We start from the raw sequence: 20,903 nt of genomic DNA, 5'->3' as shown, positions 1-20,903 counted from the left end.
CACAACAAAAAGTCCTTGCCCTTCTGGAGCTTACTTTCTAGTGGATACTGCTTTTTCTTAATTCTTTGTAATCAACCTTGTCCTGAGCTAAGTTATTAGAAAGAAATTAAAAAGTAAAAACTTCCTCTTAGACCACAACTGGAATCTGACATGGATACCTGAGAGAAAGAAAATATGAAAAAAACTCATTCAAATAAATAAATAGATACTACATCCGATGGTGATAATGCCATGACGGAAAATAAAATAGGAAAAGGTCACTAGGAAGTTCTGGGAATTACTAATACTACATGAAAGAGTCAGAGAGATATATCTCAACTGAGATATGAGATTTTTCTATAAACAAATCAGTGAACTGAATGTCTCTTTCAAACAACAGGAAAAGATAGTAATATTCCAGTATTATTACCAACATGTTGTTGTCCTGAACAAATTAATGCTAAGTCTTGAAAAGGCAGAATATCACCCAATGAACACCTTACTCTACTGGAAAAAAATCCTATCACTTTATTTCTAAAACATAAAGATCCTCATTGTCACCATATGTACCCAAATGGGTATGGTTAATTATTTTTCTAATTCTTATCAGGAGGATCTGGAGGAGGACATCTGGAATTCTCCCTGACAGGCCAGCACGTGACCCATGTCAGTAAAATAGTTGCACTGACTACCTGATAAGTCTACAGATTTATATGAGGCATTTCGAGACCTCATACACTGTATTGTTTTTCTCACTTACCGTCAGTTTATATCTTTTGCCTGAAGCATTCTCCCTTCAAAAATGATCAGAAGACACTGGTGATTTGAGCCTTAAATTTGCCTGAGGGTGACATTTTTTTCTATCTTATTAGAATCCAATTCATTTGATTATAGTCATCCCATAAATCCCAGTATTTGCCTGAGCACAAGCTATCCAGTAAATACTTTGAATAATAGTATTTGTTACAAGTCTGCATTAAGACATAGGGCAACGAGTGTCCATATGTGGCCATTTGATGTAGTATGCATGTATTTACCTAGTTATTTAATTTAGTTCATTTTGGAGTAATTGTGATTATTTTGTGCTTTAGAGAATTCTGCTAGAAAGATCCATGTATCTATAGAAATGTACTCTAATGTAAATATCCTTTGAACACAAAGTCTTCATTTATTCTGTCATCAAATATTTGTTGAGCACCTACTATATATATATACATACACACACCAGACACCACTGTAGACTCAAGGAATATAACATTACACAAAAATCCTTACTGAGATTACATTCTTTTTGAAGAAACAAAGAGTTAGAAAGACGAGATAAATATAATATATAATATCGGGTGGTGATCAAAGCTATAATAAACTAAAGTAGCGAATAGAGATAGAGAGTGAAAAAGATGGTCAGGAAAGGCTTCCCTGAGGCGTGATAGTTGAAGTGAAAGAGCATGCCATAGGAGGCTTTCCTGGTGGTGCAGTGGTTAAGAATCTGCCTATCAATGCAGGGGACACGGGTTCGATCCCTGGTCTGGGAAGATCCCACATGCTGCGGAGCAAGCAAGCCCGTGCGCCACTACTACTGAGCCTGCGCTCTAGAGCCCGTGAGACACAACTACTGAAGCCCGCGCTCCTAGAGCCCATGTGCTGCAATAAGAGAAGCCACTGCAATGAGAAGCCCACGCACGGCAACGAAGAGTAGCCCCTGCTCGCTGCAACTAAAGAAAGCCCACGTGCGGCAATGAAAACCCAATGCAGCCAAAAATAAATAATACATTAAAAAAAAAAAGTTAAAAAAAAAAAGAGCATGCCATGGGAGTATCTGAACGAAGAACATTCCAGACAGAAGGAACATCAAGTGCAAAGGTTTTGAGACAGGAATAGCTGTAAAAATATGTAACGCATAAGTGTTATTTACTAAATGCTAGGCACTCTTCTCAGTAGTAGAAGGGCAGAATGAGTGGAATAACACTTAATCCTTAAGAGGTAGTACTAGTATTATCATCTCCATTCTACAAATGGGGGAATCAAGGCACAGAGAGGTTAAATAACTTGTTTCAGGTTAACTCTAAGAGGAGGCAGAATCAGAGTCTGAACCCAAGCAGTTAGTCTACCTCCAGAGTCTGAACCCAAGCAGTTGGTCTACCTCCAGAGTCCCTTCTCTAACCACTGCACCACATTCCCTGTCTCAACAAGGGGGCTCTGGGGGTTGGGCACTGAGTGAAGTCTCCTTAAAAAGTTGTAGCAAGAACTTCCAGAGCTTCAAAGAGTATTGCTATCAAGATGTAAGATACTGGCTTTAATTTAAAAACTTAAGATTTATCAGCTTGAACCAACATAATACTTAATATAACTATATCTGGAATAGAAATTCCTCTAAAAGAATAATGAACACAGATGGAATTTTGTCCAGGCTAGGGACAACTCTACTGTATTAGAGTCAAAAACACTCCATAGGCTTACTTCTTTGATTACATCTGAAATAATGAAGCAGAGATGAAACTTCGGTGCTTCCTCTCAAAAGAGTTACATCTGGTTTTCCCAGATGGTGAACAGGAAATTGCAGATAAACATTGGACTGTGGATAAAACAACCATAGAAAGCTCAGCCTGTTGCTGAGCACACATTAATAAAAATGCTTGGGGGTTACTATTGGCTCAAACTATAGCTTGTTTGTTCTCTTGGGAAGGAAAAAAAAAAAGCCAGAAATCAAGTTTTAAGGATCTCAATAAAGAGTTGGAATGAAACAGTGAATGCTTTCAGCACTAGGAATCCCATGTTAAAAAAAAAAAAAAAAAATCAGGCTGCCTTCTAGGGTGCCTCCCATTTATGGATGTACAAGCAAAAGTTTATTAAAGCTCTGACATACATAACGTTAGAAATGCATAAAGGAAACAGGAAAGGGATTGTTTGCTAATGTGTAGGGTATTATTTTTTAAAGTCTGCTGTATTTTCTAATGCTGACATTTTATTCAGATTAAATTATCCTGATTTAATAGATAGCTCTCTGCACTATGATTGGCTAAAAACCAAAATGCATCATGCCGAAGCAGCGTAACATTTGCTTTAATGTCCAAGGTGGTAGACGTGTCTTGTGAAGTCCAAATGGACAGCTCTGGCCCAGCTGTGAATGAAATAAAACAGTTTTCTTTGTGGCTGTAAGAAAGGTGTTATTTTTCAATATACCAACTGTACTGTGATGCTTAATATAACCCATTGTCACTTAGGTGGCTCCCAACAGCACGATTACTGAATTACTTTATTATTCAAAATAAAAGCTATTGTCTGTAGCAAAGCACAATCTTTTCATAATGCATTAACTACTGAACTGATTTCAGAAAAGTTTAGGCAGAGCTTGGGGAGATCTTTGAACTGAATGAGCATGTTTTCCTGGGCCAGTGGTGTAATCAGATTGAAGGTAAATCGGTAAAATTGACTAAGAACCTCAAGTTTAAATGCAGTTAAATAACTTCCTCATTTCTTTGTTTTTGTTTTTTTGCGGTACGCGGGCCCCTCACTGCTGTGGCCTCTCCTGCTGCGGAGCACAGGCTCTGGACATGCAGGCTCAGCAGCCACAGCCCACGGGCCCACCTCCTGGACTGGGGCACGAACCCGTGCCCCCTGAATCGGCAGGCGGACTCCCAACCACTGCGCCACCAGGGAAGCCCAACTTCCTTATTTCTTTATCCTTAAAACCACCTTCTAACGGAGACCTAATTTTAAATACACAATTCTCAGGACTTCCTTGGTGGTCCAGTGGTTAAGACTCTGTGCTTCTACTGCAAGAGGCGTGGGTTCAATCCCTGGTCCGGGAACTAAGATCCCACCTGCTGCTTGGTGTGCACCAACCCCCCCCCAAAAAAAGAAAAAAAAGAACCACAATTCTCAAATCTAAGATGTTTCTAAGAGAAAGGAAAACATATTAAGCCTGTATTTATCTGCATGTGTGGAATTTGTTTTCAGAGCATTGCGAAAAAGAAAATTACAAATCAATCTCAAGATGGTATTAAGGTACGGATTATATTAACCAATTGGAATGAATCTTTCAATGAAGAAAGAGCCTGTGAAAACTCTCCTCTGACTTCAGGAAATTTTCAGATTTTAAGCAGGTTCTAGTCCAGGTTCTGCCGTAAAGAGGTTATTTCACATTGGGCAATCATTTAACATAGTTAGGCCTCAATCTCATTATCACGTAAATAATGAGATGATTATAGAAGGAGAGGTTAGGTAGAAGATGGGCCTTCAGTTTCTTTCTGTAACCCAAATTCTATCACTCAATTCCATTTTAACCTGGATTCAATATTAAATCTATTTATAAAGGTGCTATGAACATGTGCTTTTTATTTAGTATAATTTATGATATTAATAAGTGCCATCTTTCATAATTATTGTTAAAATGAACTCTTAGTTGATGACAATAATAGAGGGAGACTATGGACCAGAGGATCCAAAATTGCAAATAATTAGAAATTATATCGTTTCACACTGCCATTAATCTTTCACTTGGATTAACAGCATATCATGCTTCTATTCACTGAAAACACAGCAGCTAGAAAATTGGCAGTCTAGGCATCTGTTGTGCATGATGACAACACCAGCATAAATATAATATTTATTTGGCAGATCCACAAAACAGATTCCATACACAGATAATTAAGAATTGAGTATATTATACAAATTAGCATCGACACACATTTACTCAGCAAATATTTTAGGGTCTATTATGCTCCAGCCCCTGAGATGCAAATTTGCAAAACACATGATTCCTGCCCTCATGAAGCCTATATTCATCTAACTCTTCACTCTGACTCTGAACAGCACAGGGTCCTCACCAATCAAACATATAAGAAGGAACAGCTGTTTTAAAACATTTCAGAAAGGCTTCTGATTCATTCCAATGCTTTATTAACTCTTAGCTAAAAATTTTTCTATCTCAAATCCAAATGTTTCATGCTTTTTTTTTTTTTTAAAGAAGATGCTGGAGGTAGGAGTTTATTAATTAATTAATTTATTTTTGCTGTGTTGGGTCTTCGTTTCTGTGTGAGGGCTTTCTCCAGTTGTGGCAAGCGGGGGCCACTCTTCATCGCGGTGCATGGGCCTCTCACTATCGTGGCCTCTCACTATCGTGGCCTCTCCCGTTGCGGAGCACAGGCTCCAGATGCACAGGCTCATCAGTGTGGCTCACGGGCTCAGCTACTCCGTGGCATGTGGGATCCTCCCAGACCAGGGCTCGAACCCATGTCCCATGCATTAGCAGGCAGACTCTCAACCACTGCGCCACCAGGGAAGCCCCATGCTTCTTCTCAAACTTCTTGTATTGTTTTTTTTAAATCTTGAGTACAGATGCATTATTTTCTGAATTAAAACTATATATATATAAAAGTATTCAATTTCTCTTTTACTGGTGCAATACTTTTACATATTTATTTATCTCAAAAGGCTTTGTTTTGCATAGACAAAGCACTACATTCATATTATTGATTTTTAAATTTCATTTTCTACCCACTACACATCTTCGTAAAACTCTTCTGAATCTTTTCCAATTTGTTTTCAGTCTATTTTTTTAGTTGAAGAGTACCAGCTTAGATACAAGCATCTAAGGGTAGTAAAATAGTAAAACTAAATCATCATTCCCATATTCTATACATAGTTTTTTTTTTTTAAATAAATTTATTTATTTATTTTTGGCTGCGTTGGGTCTTCGTTGCTGCACGCAGGCTTTCTCTTGTTGCGGAGCACGGGCTCTAGGTGTGCGGGCTTCAGTAGCTGTGGGTCGTGGGCTCTGGAGCGCAGGCTCAGTAGTTGTGGCGCTTGGGCTTAGCTGCTCCGTGACATGTGGGATCGATCCCGGACCAGGGATTGAACCCACGTCCCCTGCATTGGCAGGCGGATTCTTAACCACTGCACCATCAGGGAAGTCCTATACATAGTTTGTATTCATCCTTGTACTTTCTTGACTTTAAAACTTTGGCACCTACTGATTCACATGCAACACAATATATAGTCTTTTCATCTTTTTATTTATATTATCGCATAATTACCTCCTCTTCATCTTACATTTATATACTTTGTTTTAACCTTTCAGGTCTGTAATTCTGCTTTTGGCCTTATTGAAATCATTCAGTGATGTTTCAGCACTTTTCCTATTTTCCTACCTGAAATGACATCTATTGTTCGTTAGTTTGCATGCCCATCCATCATGTCTTCCTCATGTTCTGGGATCACATCCCCCATTCTTGTGGAGAGGAGATCACATATAACACTGGTTAAGCTGATCAAGGCAAACAGGTGACTTCAGTTGGACAGTAAGTGCTTCATCCTTTGGCCACACTGATTGGTTCAGAGATAGGTACATGACTCAAATGGTCTTCCCTGTTTTCATGGTGGGTAAACAATACAGTTTTCCATTGGGAAACCAGAAGGACCACATAGGCTAGGAGTTGCCAGTGGCCTCTTTTCCTGCCTCATGGAGAAAGCCTGCCAATAATGAAAGTAACAAAGGAATCCAGAGGTGAGTCATGGAGTGAGACAGAACCCTGATGACTTCTTCTGTATTCATAGCTGCTGAATCCTACTCTGCTCTGAAGGATTTTACATACATGTGCTATATGTTTTCTTATGCTACTTTGAATTGAATTTTTGTCAATTACATTTTAAATACTCCAAGAATACGCTTCTAGGAGTTCCTAAATGCTAAGAAATAATTTACACATTGTGAACATCAGGCTCAATACATATTTGATATAGTTGCTTATCTACTATATATCTGAGCAGTAAGACAATATGAGAAAAGGACATAAACCTCAGAATTAACATGCTGGGAATTTAGGGAGCATTAATGATGGCATTATACCCTAATTTTAATTGTAGGAGTTTGGAAGGGATCATACTGGTAGGAAAATTTGAGGCATTATTTTTTACCAACTGATAGCATAAGGGTCTTCTTTCTTCAATGAACTTAAGCAAAAAAGCACTATATTTTGAGGTTAAGAGGTATATGCAATATCTCAATTCCCTACAGCTCATCTTTCATCCGCACCAAAGTTAGTTCTTAGAGCCCTGGAGAGAATCAGGTTCCTTATGTGTATATATCTAAAATGCTTGCTGTCACTGAAATAGAAATGAATTTATGAGATAAATCCTCAAGAGGCTAGTTAATTCTTTCTAGGCACTCTGCCTGTGCAGTTGCCCATGCCAGAAATCTGAGAATCATCCATGACTTTATTTTTCTCTCTCTAAATCAAATCAATCACCCAGGCCTGACAACTATACTGTACTTTATAAATATTTCTTGAATCCATTCATTTCTTTTCATCTACATTGCCACTGTCTATAGACCAGATCACTATCACCTCCTGCTTGGCTTATGGAAATAAACTTTCAATTCCACTGTCTGCATTCACTATTCCCCTACAACCTGTTTCTTATACAACAATGGTTGTGAGAGGGAAGCTTTTAAAAACGCAAACATAGGGCTTCCCTGGTGGCGCAGTGGTTGAGAGTCTGCTTGTCGATGCAGGGGACACGGGTTCGTGCCCCGGTCCGGGAGGATTCCACATGCCGCGGAGCGGCTGGGCCCGTGAGCCATGGCCCGCTGGGCTGCGTGTCCGGAGCCTGTGCTCCGCAACGGGAGAGGCCACAACAGTGAGAGGCCCGCGTACCGCAAAAAAAACAACAACAAAAAACCCCCAAAAAACCCACAAACTTAATAATGGCACTCTCTCTCTTAACCCTTCAGTGACTTTGCACTGTCATCTGGATCAAGTCCAAAATCCAATCTAGCCCCTGTTTATTTTATTCTGATCTAATAAACCTGGGCTTCTTGTAGTTCCTCCAATAACCTAGGCTTCCTTCATCCAGTAGGAATAGGATCTTCCTTCTACCTAGAACACTGTACGCCCTACTCTTAACCTGATGATTCCTACTACTCTGTTAGGCCTTGTTTTCAACTGTCACTTCCTCAGTGACACCTTCTTTGACATCATGAACTAGATCAAGGCCCCCCAATATATAATTTCATCATTTAATTTTCTCTGGTAGAATTTATCCAAATAGCAATTAATCATTTTAAGGCCTATCTGTTTAAAACCTGTAAGCTTCCTGAAGGCAAACACTATGTGTATCTTGTTCCTTTCATATTCCTCCTATTATAATGAAGAGATCATTGTTTATCTATCCATATAACTAACTTTAATCCCCCTCCCCCAAAGAACATATGACAATACCTTTCTCCCCTGACTTGATGGGATAAATGCTGGGAGACAGTTCTCCATGGGTCTCTCTCTTTCTGGATGGCTTGCAAACAGAGGCACTGACAGCTTTTGTTCTGGACTATCTTTTGAAGAATGTACGGACAGCTTTGGAAGGTAGAGGTACTGCTTCCTTGTGGAGCAGAAGGCGGATTTAGTTACTGTCTGGTATAATAAATATTTGTCCTTCCTGTGCAAAGATCAGATAGGTTTGCTTGCAGCCCATTATAAAAGATTGAGGTTTCCTAAACTTGAGGGTCTTCAGCTGGGATGCAAATCCATTCTGTGCACAGCATCCACCTAGGTTGCCCTGCATTGCCCCTGTGCATCTTGGGGCAGGGGGCAGTGGGCAGGGGAAGGGGAATTGCTATAAGGAGCTGAACTGCTGGCTGTGTCAGGAGTATTAAAGTTGTTTTGTCTCTGACCCAGAATTCTCATATCTGCCAGTATCCAGGAGCTGTGGCAGGCTAGGAAGGAAGGTAAACTTGTAGATCCTGAGATCATCTATTCTTTGTAATCCTTAACATTAAAAACAATGCTGGGCTTCCCTGGTGGTGCGGTGGTTGAGAGTTTGCCTGCCGATGCAGGGGACGTGGGTTCGAACCCCGGTCGGGGAGGATCCCACATGCCGTGGAGCGGCTGGGCCCGTGAGCCATTGCCGCTGAGCCTGCGCATCCGGAGCCTGTGCTCCGCAACGGGAGAGGCCACAACAGTGAGAGGCCCACATATCGCAAAAACAAACAAACAAACAAACAAAAAACAATGCTAAAACTTCTTTTGGCATCTGATTTCCTACTAGAAACTCTTATTTATTTATTTTTTTATATCTTTATTGGAGTATAATTGCTTTACAATGTTGTGTTAGTTTCTGCTGTACAACAAAGTAAATCAGCTATATGTATACATATATCCCCACTACTAGAAACTCTTAAGCCATGATTTTCTTTTATTGAAGTACAGTAGATTTACAATATCATGTTGGTTTTAGGTGTACAGCACAGTGATTCAGTATTTTTTCAGATTATACTCCATTATAGGTTATTACAAGATAATGGGTATAATTCCCTGTGCTATATACACTATACCCTATCCTTTTTGCTTTTCTATTTTATGTATAGTAGTTTGTTAAGCCCATACCCCTAATTTGTCCCTCCCCCCTTCCCTCTGTAACCACAAGTTTGTTTTCTATATCCGTGAGTCTGTTTCTGTTCTGCATATAGATTCATCTGTATTATTTTTTAGATTCCACATATAAGTGATATCATGTAGTATTTATCTTTCTCTGACTTATTTCACTGAGCATAATATTTTCTACGTCCATCCATGTTGCTGCAAACGGCAGTATTTCATTCTTCTTTATGCCTGAGTAACATTCCATTGTAAATGTATATCACATCTTCTAAATCCAATAGTCTGTTGATGGTCACTTGGGTTGCTTCCATGTCTTGGCTATTGTAAACAGGGCTGCTATGAACATTGGGGTGCATGTATCTTTTCGAATTAGTGCTTTTGTTTTTTCCAGATATATACCCAGCAGTGAAATTGCTGGGTCATATGGTAGTTCTATTTTTAGTTTTTTAAGGTGCTGCCATACTGTTTTCCATAGTGGCTGCACCAATTTACATTTTCACCAACAGTGTATGAGCGTTCCCTTTTCTCCACATCCTCCCCAACGTTTGCTATTTGTAGACTTTTTGATGACAGCCATTCTGACAGGTGTGAGGTGATACCTCACTGTGGTTTTGATTTGCATTTCTCTAATAATTAGCAATACTGAACATCTTTTCATGCCATTCTGACAGGTGTGAGGTGACACCTCACTGTGGTTTTGATTTGCATTTCTCTAATAATTAGCAATATTGAACATCTTTTCATGTGCTTGTTAGCCATCTGCATGTCTTCTTTGGAGAAATGTCTATTTAGATCTTCTGCCCATTTTTTGATTGGTTTGTCTGTTTTATTGTGTTGAGTTGTATGAACTGTTTGTATAGTTCGGAAATTAAGCCCTTGTCAGTTGCATCATTTGCAAATATTTTCTTCCATTTTATAGGTTGTCTTTTCATTTTGTCGACTGTTTTCTTTGCTGTACAAAAGCTTTTAAGTTTAATTAGATCCCATTTGTTTATTTTTGCTTTTATTTCTTTTGCCTTAGGAGACTGATCTAAGAAAATATTTAAGCCATGAATACTTAAGCTGAGGTACCAGGATGGGCTTCATGGGAATAAAGAATCCAATATATAAGCACTACTGTTTTAACAGAGTTCTTGAAAAGAGTAAACTGCTTTTTATTATATTTTCCAAAAGGCCAGAAAAAATGTTAAGAACAATTTAAGGGTGTATGCCTTATCTCCTTATGAATATTTTATATTTATTTATGATATACTAGAATAGGTTGAAAAACAGCAATGTTTTCATTAAGTATGTTTTAAATGTCAGATATCTGTGATACTTAATCTAAAAATCCCAATTGGTCAACCTTCTTTATATCATATTTTTGTTCTTAAGTACTTGAAATAATGTGTGTGGTGTGAATATGTGAATCTTAGCTTATGTGGTGCCTGGCATTGTTCTAAGAGCTTTACGTGTATTAACTCATTTATTACAGCATCCATATAAGGTAGGTACTATTATTATTATTATTATTATTGGATGTTACAGATGAGAAAATTGAAGAGCAAAGAGGTTAAATCACTTGTCCAAAGTCACACAGCTAGTAAGTGACGGAAGACTTGAAACTAGACAGGGAGATACATGAATTTATATATGACCTTCACACATAAGCTATATTAGATTTTCAATTTGATTAAAAATTCAAGATCTTTTGGATTCCTTTTGCTGTTACATATTGGCCTATGTGTGCTACTTGATTTGATTTAACTAAGTTGGGCTAGTTAATAATATAACTATGAAATAAGAGCTAACCAATCACATTCTTGAAAATTACATTCTTATAATTTTTATTATTTGACAAAATCAAAGTTGGCTGAAGAATTTCAGAAAATTGAGATTAAGCAAAAATGATTCTAAAACATATGTTGAGGAAGAAAAAAATCTGATTTCAAAATGTGATAAACAGAATTCTTCTTATGGATCTAATTTAGTTAGCAACACTTCTTAATAGGCCATTGGGAGGTAAATGCATGGGCCTCAAGAGAAAGAAAAGGTGAGACCAAGGGAAGATTGATTTGCTCTTCAAAGAAGGTGAGAAAAAATTGGTTCCTTTCCAGGGGCAGCCAAGTGGGAGGTAGTGGAAGCTTAGGACATAAAAGAGGGTGGAGGATAGAGAAGATATGAAAGCTGGATGATGGAAGAAGGACCAGGCTGGAAGATAGAGCCACAGAGAAAGTCTCTATGTTGCAGAAGACAGGAGAATAATTAAAAGTAGGGATCTCAAGCAAGATGTCCATTATACTGTTTTGTCTCCTCTTTACCCTGACTTATGCTTGTAGAATTTGGCAGGGCACAAAAAAGTAAAAGAAGTCTATGTTTTCTGTCTTTATCGGTAAGAGAAAGAGAGAAGAAAATTCATGAAAGAAGCTAGATGCAGAGTAGAGAGGGAATACAAGAAATGCAGGAATCCAAGCACAAGTGTTCATGGAGATACAGGTGAGGACACTGCACTCCTCACCTCTCCTGTGATGGGGAATCGGGTCAAGTTCTCAAAACCATTAAATGGAAGGGTGACCGCGGGAGGATGGAATACTTGATAAGTAAAAGTTCTAAAAGGATCCTTTTTTAAAAACAAAACAGATTAATTGATGTTAATAATGTCACCCTTCTTGAATCTCTCTTCAGATGTTCAGTAAACCTTGCTTCAGTGCAGTAATCTATGAATTTTTGTGTTAATTCTTCTATGAGTTTCGTGGTAGTCAGATTTTAACCTGCTTAAAGTTTGCATCCAGGTCTTATTGGATTCAAATGTTATGTGTTTGTATTTAGACTGACCTTGACTGGTTTTTACAAGTCTCAGAAAAATGTGTGGGTAACCTCCTAGCCTACCCTGGCCTCGGTCTTCCAGCTGCAGTTTGGAAGATTTAGAGAAAGCAATCACTGTTCCCATGTTCTTAGAAGCACTCAACCAAACATTAAAAGTTAAAAAATTTTTAAATTTTGGTATTCATATATAAAAACAAGTTATCACAAAACAGCAGCTGGTTGAGAATTTCTACATACTGAATTTTATTTTCCTTATATAAAGGAATTAAAATATTTGGTGACCCAAAAGAAGAAAAAAAAACTTTAAATGAACAATGTATTTGAACAGTGAACAATGTATTAGAAATATGAAACAATATCACTAATATTCTGAATATCAATTTAAAGTAAAAATGTTGAAGTGGACTTTAAGTCAATATGGTTGACTATACTGAACTCCCCTCTACTCCAAATAAATTACTTTAAAAATAAACAAGATAAAATAAGTAAATAAATAAGAATACTAAAAATGTAAACATATAGTCTAACTGAACATATAACACAACAAATCCTTACATGCCAAAATTAAAGCCACACATTGGTCAATGGGGGCTGCAAGTCCTGTGACACAGAGCAATCAGAACCAGGGAGGTCTGGGTTTAATGCCTGTGCGGAGGTGGCAGGGCTTTGCCTGCAAGCTGTAGAACTGAGTTACATGCAGAAATCTAGGACCCGTGAATGGCTGCCAAGATCATGAAAGGGGAAACAGAAAAAAATCTTTGCTCACTGCCCTGAAGAAGTGGAAAACAGTTACCAGCCAGAAATTTGAACTCCAACCCCTACCCTATGTATTTAGATGTGGCATCCAAATTCACATACTCATATAATCAGGAATATCAAGCTGAGAAATTAAGATAAAATTGGTTTGGAACATGTTAATTGTATAGGACCCATTAAAGTGCACAGAGAATTCCTGTAGAAAGCAACCCTTGTCTAGCTAAACTTAAACTAAAAAAAATCATACACCACACAAGGAAATAAAGGTCCTTGTATCATTCAATAAAATGTTAAAGACATTATTAACTTTAAAAATTTTGCTAAGTATATATATTCAAAAACTACACAAACCTGTAAGTAAAAATTGAATTGCTTAATTAAACCAATGAAAGAACAGCAAAAAGAAAAGCTAACAGAAAGCTCAGATTCACAAAAAACACAAAATGAATTAGTAGAAATAACTCAAAGTTTACCAACAATCACAGTAAATGTAAATGTATTAAACCCACTAGCTAATAAAGCTTAGATTTGATTTAAGCAAATACAGATACATGCCACATGAGATTTACCTAAAAATCATACCCATAAAGTTTAAAGTAAAAGGTCAGGAAATGCCACAGTAAAATAGAAAACTGGGATAGTAATACTAATACAAAACCAAACAGAGGAGAAAGCTTATAAGCATTGATAGAGATACAAAGATATATTATTTAATGATAAAAAGAACAATTCCTCCCTGGAAGATATAACAATTTGAAACCTATATGCACCTAACAAGATAGTCTTGAAATACATAATGCAAACACTGATATAAGGTAAAATCAACAAACCTACAATCTAATTGGGAAATTTCATTCTTTTCAGAAACTGATAGATCCAGTTGACAAAAACAAAAAAGTTAGAAAAACAATGAAAGAATAAACTATATAATTAGGGATTTGGCTAAATACAATGTTTAATTATAATTAGTAGAACAAAATAGTTAAGAAGAAAGGGTGGTTAATTATTCAACTAAAGAAAGTAGAAGGAAGACAATAATAAAGATATCAGCCAACACTGCTAAAATAGAAATGAATAAACAAAAACAGCAGAGAGAGATGATTCCAAGTTTACCTCTGCAGTCCCACTGCTTCCACCTTGGGCTAAGTGGTCATTATCTCTTGTCTCTATCATTGCAATAGCCTCTTAACTTCACCCTGCTTCCTTTACATTTGAAATCAGATCCTGTCATTCCCACCAGAGCTGTCTCAGTGTAATCACTCAGACCCAGAGTGATTACACTTACCTATTTCCCTAACTTCTCCTTTCCTCTTTCTCTCAGTCACTCTACTTGGGCCACACTGGTCTCTTTTCAATCTCCAGTCATACCAAGAATGCTCCTGCCTTAGGGCCTTTGCACTGGCTGTTCCCTCTACAAGGAATTTCTTCCCAGGTACACACATGGCTAACTTCCCCACCCCCTTTAAATCTGTTCAATTCTTGTCTTCTCAGTGACACCTCCCTTATCCACCTTCTTTAAAATTGCAACCCACATGCCCCCTCATACCCTATAGCACTTCTGATCCTGCTTACCCTGCTCCACTTTTTTCCATAGCTTTTCTTAAGATATTTCATATAATTAATTATATTTTACATTTGTTTTTCATCTCTGCCTCATAAACTCCACAGGAGCAGGGATGCACGATCTGTTTATTTTTCACTGCTCTCTTTTTATCCCCAACCTAATCACTTAGAACCGAGTCTGGCATACAGTAGTTATTCAGTGGAGTTTACTAGTCACCTTAATGAAGCGTAATTGTTTAAAAAGCTACTTCTTTGAAAAGACACGAACAATCATTGGCATTTCTGGTCATTAAAAAGAAAGAAAGCCAAAAAACACGTTAAAAATGAAAAGGGGGATATAACTTTAGGTATTAGAAAATAATATCAAGTACTTTATGTCAAAAAATTTGAATACTTAGGTGAAATAAACTGTTTTCTAGAAAAAAAGTTCTAAAGTGACTCAATAAAAATAGAAAACATGAATAGACTAAAAATTATTAAAGAAATTAGAAACTAAAAACTCACCCCATATTTTCAGGTCATTAAGGTTTTACAGGTGAGTGTTAAATAAACTTTTATGAAATTGATAACTCCATCTTATACAAATAATATTACAAAATAGAAAGTTCTCCACCTCATTTTTTGATGCTACCATAACCTGGGTATCAAAGGGCCAGAAATATATGAGAAGGATCATAATAAACCAATCTTGCTTATGAAGATGCATGCAAAAAATCTAAATTAAATATTAGTAATTTGAATCCAAGAGTGGACCAAAACAAAGTAGGGTTTATCCAAGGATTTCAAAGATAGCTTAACATAAGGATATCTATAAATATAATTTATCATGCACAGATTATAGAATATCATGCAGCAATTAAAAGAGTATGATCTTGGTACAGGGATAAGCAAAAGGAACAGAAGAAAGAGTCTACCCACATGCGAAGGGGAATTTTAGTATAAGACAAATAAATGGGGGAAGAATAAATTACTCAATAAATGGTATTGAGACAATTGGTGGCTATTTTTAAAAAAATAAATCCCTACTTGACACCACTCACAAAAATACATTCCAGATAAATAAAATATCTAAATGTAAAAAGTAAGACTTCAAATATCTTAGAAGACAACATAAAAGATTATTAATGGTATCAGGCTAGATTTTTTTCTTAAGCAAAGTACATGTTAAAGGAAAATATTGTTTAATGTGACTACATCAACTTGAATATTCACTAGATACACAGAATTAAAAAGACAAGGGACAGACTGGAAGCAGATATTTAAGACAAATTATTATCATGAAAAAAAGTTATTCAAACTCCTAAAAATCAATTAGAAAAGGATAAACTATCTATTGGAAAAATGGGCAATTATTTGAAAGGACCAGTTACCAAGTGTCGACAGAGCTATGGGGATATGCTCATATACGTCTGGTGGGGTATAAATGGCTGCAACCATCTTCAAGAGCAATTTGTCAATTTCCGCTAGTGTTTGAGATGTGCCTCCATTCATTTCTCAGTCCCTGAGAAATTTTTGTTTATTTTCTGCATATGCACATTTTTGCATATGCAAATGTGTTCACTGAACCATTATTTATAACAACAAAAAATTAGGGAAAATCTACATGTCTATCTATTGATAGTTAACAAATTGGAGAAATAAATCATAGTCTATTTATACCTTGGCATATAGGAGAATAGTTTAAATAGGTAAACTAAAGATATATGTACCACGTTGGAATAACCTCTAAAACATTGCATTGATTAAACAACCAAATGGCAGAAGGATAGGTAGATTTAAATAAATCAATACTCTATGTAGCTCATGAACAGTATAAAAACATGGATAGGGCTTCCCTGGTCGTGCAGTGGTTAAGAATCCGTCTGTCAATTCAGGGGACACGGGTTCGAGTCCTGGTCTGGGAAGATCCCACATGTCGCGGAGCAACTAAGTCCATGTGCCACAACTACTGAGCCTGCGCTCTAGAACCTGCATGCCACAACTACTGAAGCCTGTGCACCTAGAGCCCGTGCTCCACAACAAGAGAAGCCACTGCAATGAGAAGCTTGTGCACCGCCACGGAGAGTAGCCCCTGCTCACCGCAACTAGAGAAAGCTCGCGTGCAGCAATGAGGACCCAACACAGCCAAAAATAAAAAAGCAAAACAAAACAAAACATGGGTAGAGGACTTCCCTGGTGGCGCAGTGGTTAAGAATCCACCTGCCAATGGAGGGCACACGGGTTTCAGCCCTGGTCCAGGAAGATCCCACATTCCAAGGAGCAACTAAGCCCGTGCGCTACAACTACTGAGCCTGCACTGTAGAGCCCGCGTGCCACAACTTCTGAAGCCTGCGCGCCTAGAGCCCGTGCTCCGCAACAAGAGAAGCTACCGCAATGAGAAGCCTGCGCACCGCAACGAAGAGTAGTCCCTGCTCGCTGCAACTAGAGAAAGCCTGCACGCAGCAACAAAGACCCAACGCAGGCAAAAAATAAATAAATTTATAAAAAAAACAAACAAACATTGGTAGAAAAGATATACAGTAACCTTCATACTATAGAGGATAGAAAGGGAAGTTGAACTGTACCTATGTAGTATGCCTTTAAAAAAGAAAACTAAGAAAAAAAGTCTAACATTTTCACTTGTTGGACTTTGGTTCAGTCATGTTCAATGAGTCTGGTAAGTCTGGGACAGGCTGTATTTAAAGAGTCTTGTCCTGGATGGTAGAGATGTCTTAACACTGGGGCAGGGCAAGGCATCACCAGATGATTAGGATGTCTCTAGTGTGTTAGATTCCGGCCATGTTTAAATGGGCCTTATTGCTGGGAGAATCGGCTTAGGAGCAGGATGTCAGTTGGGTCAGACAGACAAAGCGCAAAATAAAAGGATACCAAAACCAACCTTAAGAATATCAAAGACAGCTTAAATTCTTTTGAAAATACAGCCACAAGTAAATAAGCAAGCAGTCAAGATGGAATGGTGAAGCAGACCTCGGTAAATTAATTTTCTGGCACAAACCCGGCCTGTAACCCAGGCCAGCCGTGGCTCTGTTTGAAACTCTAGGTTCTATGGGGTCAGGCCCTCTATCTAGGTTTATGTAGATAACTGGGTACGAGGGTGAAGAGGAATTTTGGTAGGAATGGATTTTGGTAGGAATCCTTCCCTACACCATGATCCAGACAGCCTCAGAACAGATTCAAGAGCAGGGATGTATAACTCTTCTTTACTCATAAATCTGTCTTTCTACTCTTTTTACAAGAAACAAAAACAGAGAAAAGCTGAAATTCAGCCATTCATTGGTTTAAAGAATTCAAAACAAAACAAACCACTGGACCTGAATAGCAAATGGTCTCTAGTGTCTTCTAGTACACAAAGCCCGTTATTTAAGAAATCCCGATTTAGAAAACAAATACCATTAACAACAAAAGAAAGTCTACTGGCCTGGTAAAGCGTAGAAACCAGCAGGCTCTTAAAAAAAGTTCATTGTAAGATTCAGTATTTACACCACCAACAATAGTGTCAATAAGTTAGACTTACTATTGTACAACGCAGGAAAAGAGCAATGTTCCTTGTTTATCTTTGGCTGCTGTTTACTTTTCGCTCTGCTGTGGGAAAGAGAACTCAAACAATGCTAAGCTTTTCCTTAATGAGATCCCGATTAGACAGTCTGGACGAAGGTATAAAGCACAGTACACCAAAGCAGTAGAGCAAAATTAAAATCTTTGTCACCCCCTCCCCTGCAAGCACAACTGTCAAGTCACTCCAGTTTATCCTCGGCAAAGAGCTGAGCCTTCTCATTTCAATGACCTCCCTCTTGTCACTGACTGCCTGTCCCAATTAACCCAATAACCTTCTGATGCCCTTTCTCATGCCGTTCCTATATCTTTCCATATTCTGGGGTGGCCTTGCCTTGATCCCAAACAAGGAAACACACACACTGTATCTCAACTTCTCAGCATTACATCAAAGTAGGCACTGTAAAGAACGTGAGAGATTTAACCTATATGTTTTTAACCTAGGTTCTATGATGAGGTTTAGGAGCCAAGAACACCACTGAATTTATGCCTGCACGTTTCTCAAAAGAGAGAGTTCTGAGCTTTCATTAGATTATCAAAGAGGTTAGCAACCATTACTTAGTCCATTAATTATTTTATGGATTGGAAAATGAATAACTGAGAGATTGTTCCTTTCCTCCAGTCAGGCAGCTCGTTAATGGCAGGGAGGACTGATTTCTAGTCCTGTGGACTTTTGGTCCTATCCTCATCACACTATAAGAGCTGAGGTTAACTTGTCTTCATGAAAACATTCATTCTTACTGATAGACGAGGTATTTGACTAAGGCTTTCTGTGTTCCCATCTCCCACCTGCCAGGTCTCTTTGGCATGCCTCTAAAATCCAGTCGCAGCACAGATGGCTGTGTCACCTATGAGTTCAGGAATGTTCATGTTCAAAGTGCTATTAAACCTCCCTAAGAGCTTCAACATTGAACACATTCCTTCTATTAACTGAAATCCAAGGAGGCACCAATCCAAAGTCATCCCTAGTTAATAGCATATACTTATTTTCCTACTACTTCTCAGTATCGAGCTCAGAGATTTAATCTTGACATTTTCCATTTTTCAAGACTTGTGTTCCAACATAGGGAAAGGGAATCGCACCAAGATAGAAAAATATATATAATGTAATAATTAAATTGCAGGCTTTTAAAATAGTAGTTCGGTTAATGTTTCCAAAGCAACACAGTGGTCAAATACTCTTTGACTGCTTTATTTTTAATTATTTTAATTAAGCTTAAATTAATGCACAGAAATCTCTTGCATTCCTATACACTAACAACAAAAGATCAGAAAGAGAAATTAAGGAAACAATCCCATTTACCACTGCAACAAAAAGAATAAAATATCTAGGAATAAACCTACCTAAGGAGACAAAAGACCTGTACTCAGAAAACTATAAAACACTGATGAAAGAAATCAAAGATGACATAAATAGGTGGAGAAATATACCATGTTCTTGGATTGGAAGAATCAATATTGTGAAAATGACTATACTACCCAAAGCAATCTACAGATTCAATGCAGTCCCTATCAAATTACCAATGGCTTTCTTCACAGAATTAGAACAAAAAAGTTTACAATTCGTATGGAAACACAAAAGACCCTGAATAGCCAAAGCAATCTTGAGAAAGAAAAATGGAGCTGGAGGAATCAGGCTCTCTGACTTCCAACTATATTACAAAGCTACAGTAATCAAGACAGTATGGTACTGGCACAAAAACAGAAATATAGATCAATGGTACAGGATGGAAAGCCCAGAGATAAACCCACACACATATGGTCACCTAATTTATGACAAAGAAGGCAAGAACATAAAATGGAGAAAAGACAGCCTCTTCAATAAATGGTGGTGGGGAAACTGGACAGCTAGCTACATGTAAAAGAATGAAATTAGAATACTCTCTAACACCACACACAAAAATAAACTCAAAATGGATTCAAGACCTAAATGTAAGACCGGACACTATAAAACTCTCAGAGGAAAACAAAGGAAAGACACTCTTTGACATAAACCACAGCAAGATCTTTTTTGACCCACCTCCTAGAGTAATGAAAATAAAAACAAGAATAAACAAATGGGACCTAGTTAAACTTAAAAGCTTTTGCTTTTAAGCAAAGGAAACCATAAACAAGACGAAAAGACAACCCTCGGAATGGGAGAAAATATTTGCAAACTAAGCAACAGACAAAGGATTAATCTCCAAAATATACAAACAGCTCATGGAACTCAATATCAAAAAAAAACCAAAGAGTCCAATTAAAAAAATAGGTGGAAGAACTAAATAGACATTTCACCAAAGAAGACATACAGATGGCCAAGAGGCACATGAAAAGATGCTCAACATCACTAATTATTAGAGAAATGCAAATCAAAATTACAATGAGGTATGACCTCACACTGGTCAGAATGGCAATCATCAAAAAATCTACTAACAATAAATGCTGGAGAGGGTGTGGAGAAAAGGGAACCCTCTTGCACTGTTGGTGGGAATGTAAATTGATACAGCCACTGTGGAGAACAATATGAAGGTTCCTTAGAAAACTAAATACAGAACTACCATATGACCCAGCAATCCCACTAATGGGCATATACCCTGAGAAAACCATAATTCAAAAGGACACATGTACCCCAATGTTTACTGCAGCACTATTTACAATAGCCAGGACATGGAAACAACCTAAATGTCCAACGACATTTGGACATTTAAATGGATAAAGAAGATGTGGTACATATATACGATGGAATATTACTCAGCCATAGAAAGGAACAAAATTGGGTCATTTGTAGAGATGTGGATGGACCTAGAGTCTGTCATACAGAGTGAAGTAAGCCAGAAAGAGAAAAACAAATGTTGTATATTAACGCATATATGTGGAATCTAGAAAAAT

At 37.7% G+C, this 20,903-nt stretch overlaps 1 protein-coding gene across 1 annotated transcript in view; it reads right to left on the bottom strand.

The window, feature by feature from the left end:
* ADGRV1 (adhesion G protein-coupled receptor V1) overlaps window positions 1-20,903 on the bottom strand; it is a 564,070-nt gene that overhangs the window by 109,174 nt on the left and 433,993 nt on the right. The window lies entirely within an intron of this gene.

This window comes from Tursiops truncatus, chromosome 3 (genome assembly GCF_011762595.2).
Source record: "Tursiops truncatus isolate mTurTru1 chromosome 3, mTurTru1.mat.Y, whole genome shotgun sequence".
Taxonomy (NCBI): Eukaryota; Metazoa; Chordata; class Mammalia; order Artiodactyla; family Delphinidae; genus Tursiops; species Tursiops truncatus.
This window is presented reverse-complemented; position numbering and strand designations above follow the sequence as displayed.